Here is a 10,542-nt window from a genome sequence, read left to right on the forward strand (position 1 = left end):
GCTAAGTTTTCTATCTAACGGTTGAGAAATATTAGCTTGAATCTAAATCAGGTTTTCATCTAACGGTGAATATGGATTTCTTTGTAACTAAGGCAAAACCCTGATTTGAAGGCTTTATAAAGGAGACATCTAGCATTGGGCAAAACTAATTCCCACACGTCTGTGTGATACTAGTGCGCTCGCTAGAGTTGATTCTCCTTTAACCTTTGGTTTTCTTCTCTAAAACCAGGTTAACGACTTAAATACTTCATTTGGATTGTGAATCCAGACCGATACTATTTTTATCGTAGTTGTGTGATCTGATCTTACATCTTCTATCGTACGAGTACAATCTTTGATTGGCTTGAGATCGTAATAGTTCTCCGATAGGAAAGATAAAGAAGTCACAAACATCTTCCTCTCACTGTTTGTGATTCCTCGAGAAACCGCTTGTGTAGTCAAGATGGATTGTTGAGAGGCGATTGATTAATCTAGGTTGTTCTTCGGGAATATAAGACCGGATTATCAATTGGTTCCTGTTCACCTTGCTTTTATATCTTAAGACGGAACAAAACCTAGGGTTTTTCTGTGGGAGACAGATTAACCTTTTGATAGACTTTTCTGTGTGAGACGGATTTGTTTATTATCAAGTCTGTGATTTTGGGTTGCAGCTTAAGGGAATCAAGTGCGCAGTATCCTGTTGGGAACAGAGGCGTAGGAGTACAACTGTACCTTGGATCGGTGAGAGACTGATTGGGGTTCAACTATAGTCCAGTCCGAAGTTAGCTTGGAGTAGGCTAGTGTCTGTAGCGGCTTAATACAGTGTGTATTCAATCTGGACTAGGTCCCGGGGTTTTTCTGCATTTGCGGTTTCCTCGTTAACAAAACTTCTGGTGTCTGTGTTATTTCTTTTCCGCATTATATTTTATATAATTGAAATAATACAGGTTGTGCGTTAAAGATCATCAATTGGAAATCCAACCTTTGGTTGTTGATTGATAATGATTGATCCTTGGACATTGGTATTTGTTACCGTCCAAGTTATCTCTCTTTGATAAAGACTCACAGATTTCTATCTACTTGAGTAAAGATCAAATCGAGAGATTGAGATATAAACTCTTTGATATATCTTTTTATTGATTGAGTCTAACTGTCTAGTTGATTCTCATAAAAAGTATATTGGAGTTTGTCCATACAGATTGCTAAGCGAAATATTGGGTGGTGTTGTTAGACCCCCGCTTTTTCACCCTATATGGTTATAATCAAATGAGAAGGGTTGTGTTTTCAGTAGTTTCTAAATATAAGCAAGTGTTGTTCGGCACTATATATACCTTGGCTGAAAAAAGTTGTTAGCCGCCAAAAGAAGTTGTCCATTGACATCATAGTAGCCTTAACCAGCTCTTGCCATCAATTCTAGTATCGTGACAAAACAATAAACGAAACATAAACCGAAATTAAAAACAGATCTCATATGAGAGACAGATTCATTTAGTAATTTGGGAATTTCTTTTTACATGATTCTGCAAACAATAAAATTAGTGACAATCAAATTGAAAACAATGTTCGCGGGAGAGACAAAGAATCATTCAGTTACATGTGCATTGTCACTATGGATTTCATACATTTTCATTGTTGAATACCATTCAATCATAAGAATTTGAACATTGACAACCTAAGTATCAAAAGTTTATATTTATTTGACAGAATTGTAACTGGCAATTCACATACACGGTTCATATGAAAAAGTCTGAAAAGTTGTAGTAAGAGTTTACTCACCATAAGAATTAGAGACGAGAATGTGATCGCTGTCGTATGCGTCAAAAATAAATTACTTTCTCACTACTCAAAATATAAAATATAGCAAGGGTAAGAAAGGATCGTTCCCACAGAGAGGATCTAGGTTGTCAAGTTGTTTCGGTTTCCTATATAAACAAGGGGGATTCTGATTTTTAAGTAAAGGAAAATAAACTAAAAACAAATAATGAAATAAACAAGCAAATCAATAAGATGAAGATATTGGCCAAGGATTAGTTTTCATTCAAAAACATGAATTTGTAACAATAACTGGAATTGATATTTAATCTCAAATTTTATCAAAGGCCCTAGGATACCTTGATCGCAAGAATATCCCGCTAATTTCCTCTTGTCATCAACAAACACATTAGAAGATGCGAAAGTGAATTCTTCCTAGAAAGCAACCTAAAGTGTAAAAGCACAATTAAGTTTAACTCCCTAAGAGCACTAAGTTCTATGAAATAAGACTAATCAATGTAAACGAACGTGTAAAAGCACTAATCCGTTTTAACAAAGATTATGATCCACATGTGACTACTAGGATGTATCACTACAAGCAATAATCACAATTATGCTACGTGTATTCAAGGTGTATCACGTTTACGTATAATAAACCCTAAACTAGCAATAGATATGATTACGAGTTCTATCAATTTGCAACTTGACAAAACTAACAATCAATCATACATGGCGATATTTCTAGCGAATCATAATCGATAATTGTGAGACAAAACTAATTTATTGAATGAAAACCCATATTTGGAAATCCAACTTATTCCTTAACCAATAATAAAATCTAGGTACTCATGGCATAGGAGTTCATCACAAGAAGAAAAATAATAGTTTCCATCTTTCTAAACCCTAGGCTAAAAGTAGAGAGAAGATCCCTTAACTTGTTTTTAGGCTTCTCTATATATAGAGTTTTGTAACCTCTCCTTGAAGAAACTAGGAAACCTAATAAAAATAGGAAAGTTCACCTCCTTAAAATTGTGTCCGTGCATCACACCCCGTGCAAGGTGACTTGCCAAACTCTGGCCAAAAACACACGTCCTAAGGCTGGTCGACAAAAGGAATGCTTAGTATAGCCTGAATGGGTGGCACAACAGCTGTGGAAGCCCAGCCCATTTTGCAAATGGCTTATCAGTTTCAGCAATCTAACAGCCTAACTCTCCTTTGCTTTTCTTCGCTACCACCAGACTCCTTGAGAACTCAAACTCTATTCCTCCACTTCTCGTTCTCCCGTAGTAACAAGCTTTCGTGTCCTCCATCACTTGAGCTCGACATTAATCTCCCCAGCTCCGACCACAGTTCAAAATCCTGTCATTGTCGAGCTCTTTCCATCTACGACCAGTCTTCATCGATCACCAACTGCCATGCAATCGAATCTTCTCCATTCATTTCCGAGCTTAATAACAGTTCCATTCCGACCAATGGCGGGTGTAAACGCCGTCATCACTGCCATCTCTCTAAGCCATCCATCATAGCTTCATCGTCTACGACTGCAGCCTGCCGATGATAAATACCACAGCAAGCTCGTGTTCTTCTCAAGTTTACTCAAAACCCATTATCATCGACTCGTGTTTTACCATCTCCACAGCGTCATCTGCAGCTCATCATTACTGCTCAATCACCATCGACTACCAAGGCTCATTCAATCACCGTTTTCCTGGAAGCTTGAACGAGCCACCTTCCATTAATCCCGAGCATTTCTCCATCTCGTCATTATACTGCCAAACCACGAGCTCAGCTCTTTCTTCACTAATCACTTCCAATGGCCATCTCAATCATCTGAAGCAACATATATCACCAGCCAACAGTATTATTCTTTTGTCGCTGCCACGTATATACACAGCTGTTCCACCTTCCATTAACGCGAGCTCAACTTCACCACTGCCATCAGTCACAACAGCTCAGCTCCATTTCAGTCTGTATCACCATTACCAATTCAATCGATCCATTAAACTCGAGCAGTCGAGCTAAGCTCATATGCTCTCGACCTTTCTCCATCTCCGCAAACCTTTAATCTTCATCGCCATTCATTGCAAGTGGCAGAAAACATCTTCATAAACCATCAGTGCATCACAACAATGACCACAGACAGCTCCATCGATACCCATGTCTTCTCTCGAGATAACTCCATCCCATTTTCGAACTGCATCTCTGCCCTAACTTCCAGCATCGCCACCTCTGTCCGTTCAGGACTTTCGTCAAGCACTCAATGCGCGTTTTTTCTGCTGATACAGACATGAAGTTCCCATCGATTTCTATGGCCCTTTAATCTCCTTCCCTACACAGTATTCCGATTCACACACAACCCACATTAATTTCATTCATTCTTCCCTGTATTCTCGGTTCCAAAACTCGTGACAAAAGCCTCAGGCAGTTCAGGACTCAATCAACGGCGTCATCTCATCTTATTCCCTTGTTGGCTTCAGAAGAACCCCTTTTGATCCCTGACAAACACCGATCAAACAATCATTGAATCTTTACCATCATACTCGCCATTATTAAGTTACTGCCAACAATGGCATCAATCCAAAACTCAGTTCCTTGTTCAACTCTGGATCTCAATCTCAACCACATCTCCATTAGCTCGAGTTATCGAAACAACCTGCAGTGTCTTCCTTCACGGCAACAGCATGCCATCACCACCACTGCCAACATTCGTTCTTCTCAGGTGAAAACAACAGTAGCAGCCAAACTCCGTCGATCTCCGACAGCCATTAACTTCATCACCAGTTCAATAGCACTGGCGTACATGATAGAAATTGCAGGTGCCTTTTATCCGTTCCATTCAACTGTCAGTCTCATGAGACTGACAGTTCCCGTTATGCTTTGTGGCTGCCTTGAGTAGAAGTGGCGTCCGCCTTTAACAATTCTGTGCTGTCTCACTTTTGCGGCAACTTTCACTTGCCTCAACCGCTTCCAGATTCTTCATACGACGTCGGTTTGACTCCATTCTTTCGTCATTGCCTTCGTCTTTTCGTCCTCTTCAAGTTGATGCGAATAAACTTCGGATTTGAGCTAGTTCCACTTCCTTTCATCAAATCTGATATGTTTGACACTTCAAACCTCGCCTGGACGAGAACATCGGGTCTGTATATGGTAATCTTGCAACCTGAGTTCAGTAATAGGTTGCAGTTTCATCCAATCTGATATATTTGACACCTCAAACCTCGTCCGGACGAGAAAATCGGGTCTGTATATGGAAATCTTGCAGCCTGAGTTCAGTAAAATGTTGCAGTGTCATCCAATCTGATATATTTGACACCTCAAATCTCTCCTGGATATAGACACTAGAAAGGGACAACCAATAGACCTTATAAAATGTTTGTAGAATTTAGTAGAACATTTCTGAACAAGAGTACTATACCGATTAGTCTAGTCCAACACAGCACATTAAACTACCATGTTACGTCGTGCTGGACTAAGTCACGTACTGGGAAGGGCGCAAATTTTAGTGTGTCGTGCTGGCACAGCCCAATTTATACTGATATAGCCATGCAACAACATCTATCTAAGCTCGACGTTGGAGGGCTTTTTTTTTTTCCTTTTGAGATTTTTAGGGACACCGTTGTGGCCCTCCAGCAACATCTAGCCAATAGTATTATAAAGGCCCTGTTGTCGTCTCATATCACTACAAAAAAAATCTATCTATTGCTACACTATACATTGTCACATCTTCAATAAATATGTTGCAAAATAAAAAAATTAGTCGCAATAGTTTTCAAGTGCAGCTAAAAGCTAGTATAATTTACTGTTGCAAAATGAAACTGTTGTCATAGAAATGTAACAACAACATGAAAAGAGTGGCAAAAAAATATAATCTCTTGTTGCAGTGTTAGAAGTGGGTGCAACAATAGACTTCTTGCTACATAAGTTATCGCGGCACCAGTAGGGATTTATACCATAACCATTAGGTGTTACGATAGGTTAAGTTTCTTGTAGTGTATGGAAATTGCTTGTATCAAAATTAGTAAAAGAAAAGACACTCATTGATTAACAAGACTCTGTCCATTTTACCATATACAACACCAATGGTTAAACCCATGCTTAATCAAAAGGGAGACAAACTAATTTAGAAAACTTATCATACACCAATACTTATTCTTTAATTTTGATATGCCGCTTTTGTATTGCAGCAGCACTAATCGGATAAAATAAAGAATAAATACTGGCATTAGTGAAAACTTATCCTATATAAATACCTGCATAAGCAAGATAATTTTTACAAAAGTAGTAATAGGTTGCAGTTTCATCCAATCTGATATATTTGACACCTCAAACCTCGCCTGGACGAGAACATCGGGTCTGTATATGGTAATCTTGCAACCTGAGTTCAATAATAGGTTGCAGTTTCATCCAATATTATATATTTGACACCTCAAACCTCGTCTGGACGAGAAAATCGGGTCTGTATATGGTAAACTAGCAACCTGAAGTTTCATTCAATCTTATATATCCAACACCTCAAACCTCGCCTGGACGAGAACGTCGGGTTTGTATATGGTAATCTTGCAACCCAAGTTCAGTAATAGGTTGCAGTTTCATCCAATCTGATATATTTGACACCTCAAACCTCGCTGGACGAGATCATCGGGTCTGTATAGGTAATCTTGCAACCGGAGTTCAGTAATAGTGTTGCAGTTATAGTTGCAGTTTCACCTAATCTGATATATTTGACACCTCAAAAACCTCGCCGGACGAGATCATCGGGTCTGTATATGTAATCTTGCAACCCGGAGTTCAGTAATAGGTTGCAGTTTCATCCAATCTGATATATTTGACACCTCAAACCTCGCCTGGACGAGAACATCGGGTCTGTATATGGTAATCTTGCAACCCGAGTTTCGTAATAGGTTGCAGTTCATCCAATCTGATATATTTGACACCTCAAACCCCGGGACGAGAACATCGGTCTGTATATGGTAAGTTTTGCAAACTGAGTTCGTAATAGGTTGCAGTTTCATCCAATCTGATATATTTGACACCTCAAACCACTCCCGGACGAGAACATCGGGTCTTATATGGTAATCTTGGAACTGAGTTCAGTAAAATGTTGCAGTTTCATCCAATCTGATATATTTGACACCTCAAACCTACCTGGAGAGAACATCGGGTTGTAATGGTAATCTTGCAACGAGTTCAGTAATAGTTGCAGTTTTCAATAAAATCTGATATTTTGACACCTCAAACCTCGCCTGGACGAGAACATCGGGTTATGGTAATCTTGCAAATGAGTTCAGTATAATAGGTTGCAGTATCAATCTGATATGTTTGACACCTCAAACTGAGTGCATAATAGGTTGCAGTTTCATCCAATCTTATATACTGACACACCCAAACACCTCGCCTGGACGAGAACATCGGGTTTGGATATGGTAATCTTGCAACCCTAGTTCAGTAAGGTTGAAGTTTCATCTAATTGATATATTTGACACCTTAAACCTTGCTTGGACGAGAACATCGGGTCTGTATATGGTAATCTTAACCTGAATTCAGTAATAGGTTCAGTTTCATCCAATAATCTGATATATTTGACACCTCAAACCTCGCCGGGACGAGAACATCGGGTCTGTATATGGTAATCTTGCAATCCGATTCAGTAATAGGTTGCAGTTTCATCCAATCTGATATATTTGACACCTCAAACCTCGCGCGGGTCGAGAACATCGGGTCTATATATGGTAATCTTGCAACCCGAGTTCAGTAATAGGTTGTAGTTTCATCGAATCTGATATATTTGACACCTCAAACCTCGCCTGGACGAGAACATCGGGTTGTATATGGTAATCTTGCAACAAGAGTTCATATAGGTTGATGTTTCATCAAATCTGATATATTTGACACCTAAAACCTCGCCTGGAAGAGAACATCGGGTCTGTATATGTAATCTTGCAACCTGAGTTCAGTATAATAGGTTGCAGTTTCATCTAATCTGATATATTTGACACCTCACCTCGCCGAGAAGAGAACATCGGGTTTGTATATGGTAATTTTGCAACCTGAGTTTAGTTATAGGTTGCAGTTTCATCCAATCTGATATATTTGACCCTCAACCTCGCCTGGACGAGAACATCGGGTTTGTATATGGTAATCTTGCAACCTGAGTTCAGTAAAATGTTGAAGTTTCATCCAATCTGATATATTTTACACCTCAAACCTCGCCTGGAGAGAACATCGGGTCTGTATATGGTAATCTTACAACCTGAGTTCAATAATAGGTTGCGGTTTCATCCAATCTTATATATTTGACACCTCAAACCTCGTCTGGACGAGAAATCGGTTCTGTATATGGTAACTAGCAACCTGAGTTCATAATAGGTTGCAGTTTCATTCAATCTTATATATCAGACACCTCAAACCTCGCCTGGACGAGAACATCAGGTTTGTATATGGTAATCTTGCAACCCAAGTTCAGTAATAGGTTGCAGTTTCATCTAATCTGATATATTTGACACCTCAAACCTCGCTTGTAAGAGAACATCGGGTTTGTATATGGTAATCTTGCAACCTGAGTTCAGTAAAATGTTGAAGTTTCATCCAATCTGATATATTTGACACCTCAAACCTCGCCTGGAGGAGAACATCGGGTCTGTATATGGTAATCTTGCAACCCGAGTTCAGTAAAGTTTGAACTTTCATCAATCTGATATATTTGACACCTCAAACCTCGCCTGGACGAGAACATCGGGTATGTATGGTCTTACAACCTGAGTTCAATAATAGGTTGCAGTTTCATCCAATCTTATATATTTGAAACCTCAAACCTCGTCTGGACGAGAAAATCGGTTCTGTATATGGTAAACTAGCAACCTGAGTTCAATAATAGGTTGCAGTTTCATTCAATCTTATATATCTGACACCTCAAACCTCGCCTGGACGAGAACATCAGGTTTGTATATGGTAATCTTGCAACCCAAGTTCAGTAATAGGTTGCAGTTTCATCTAATCTGATATATTTGACACCTCAAACCTCCCTTGGAAGAGAACATCGGGTCTGTATATGGTAATCTTGCAACCTGAGTTCAGTAATAGGTTGCAGTTTCATCCAATAATATGATATATTTGACACCTCAAACCTCGCCGGGACGAGAACATCGGGTCTGTATATGGTAATCTTGCAACCCGAGTTCAGTAACAGGTTGCAGTTTCATCCAATCTGATATATTTGACACCTCAAACCTCGCCCGGACGAGAACATCGGGTCTGTATATGGTAATCTTGGAACCTGAGTTCAGTAAAATGTTGCAGTTTCATCCAATCTGAAATATTTGACACCTCAAACCTAGCCTGGAGGAGAACATCGGGTTTGTATATGGTAATCTTGCAACGTGAGTTCAGTAATAGGTTGCAGTTTCATAAAATCTGATATGTTTGACACCTCAAACCTCGCATGGACGAGAACATCGGGTCAGTATATGATAATCTTGCAACCTGAGTTCAGTATAATAGGTTGCAGTTTCATCCAATCTGATATATTTGACACCTCAAACTTGAGTGCAGTAATAGGTTGCAGTTTCATCCAATCTTATATATCTGACACCTCAAACCTCGCCTGGACGAGAACATCGGGTTTGTATATGGTAATCTTGCAACCCTAGTTCAGTAATAGGTTGCAGTTTCATCTAATCTGATATATTTGACACCTCAAACCTTGCTTGGACGAGAACATCGGGTCTGTATATGGTAATCTTGCAACCTGAATTCAGTAATAGGTTGCAGTTTCATCCAATAATCTGATATATTTGACACCTCAAACCTCGCCGGGACGAGAACATCGGGTCTGTATATGGTAATCTTGCAATCCGAGTTCAGTAATAGGTTGCAGTTTCATCCAATCTGATATATTTGACACCTCAAACCTCGCGCGGGTCGAGAACATCGGGTCTATATATGGTAATCTTGCAACCCGAGTTCAGTAATAGGTTGTAGTTTCATCGAATCTGATATATTTGACACCTCAAACCTCGCCTGGACGAGAACATCGGGTTTGTATATGGTAATCTTGCAACAAGAGTTCAGTAATAGGTTGATGTTTCATCAAATCTGATGTATTTGACACCTAAAACCTCGTCAGGAAGAGAACATCGGGTCTGTATATTGTAATCTTGCAACCTGAGTTCAGTATAATAGGTTGCAGTTTCATCTAATCTGATATATTTGACACCTCAAACCTCGCCGGGAAGAGAACATTGGGTTTGTATATGGTAATTTTGCAACCTGAGTTTAGTTATAGGTGGCAGTTTCATCCAATCTGATATATTTGACACCTCAAACCTCGCCTGGACGAGAACATCGGGTTTGTATATGGTAATCTTGCAACCTGAGTTCAGTAAAATATTGAAGTTTCATCCAATCTGATATATTTGACACCTCAAACCTCGCCTGGAGGAGAACATCGGGTCTGTATATGGTAATCTTGCAACCCGAGTTCAGTAATAGGTTGAACTTTCATCCAATCTGATATATTTGACACCTCAAACCTCGCCTGGACGAGAACATCGGGTCTGTATATGGTAATCTTACAACCTGGGTTCAATAATAGGTTGCAGTTTCATCCAATCTTATATATTTGAAACCTCAAACCTCGTCTGGACGAGAAAATCGGTTCTGTATATGGTAAACTAGCAACCTGAGTTCAATAATAGGTTGCAGTTTCATTCAATCTTATATATCTGACACCTCAAACCTCGCCTGGACGAGAACATCAGGTTTGTATATGGTAATCTTGCAACTCAAGTTCAGTAATAGGTTGCAGTTTCATCT

Source organism: Papaver somniferum, chromosome 1, assembly GCF_003573695.1.
Source record: "Papaver somniferum cultivar HN1 chromosome 1, ASM357369v1, whole genome shotgun sequence".
Taxonomy (NCBI): Eukaryota; Viridiplantae; Streptophyta; class Magnoliopsida; order Ranunculales; family Papaveraceae; genus Papaver; species Papaver somniferum.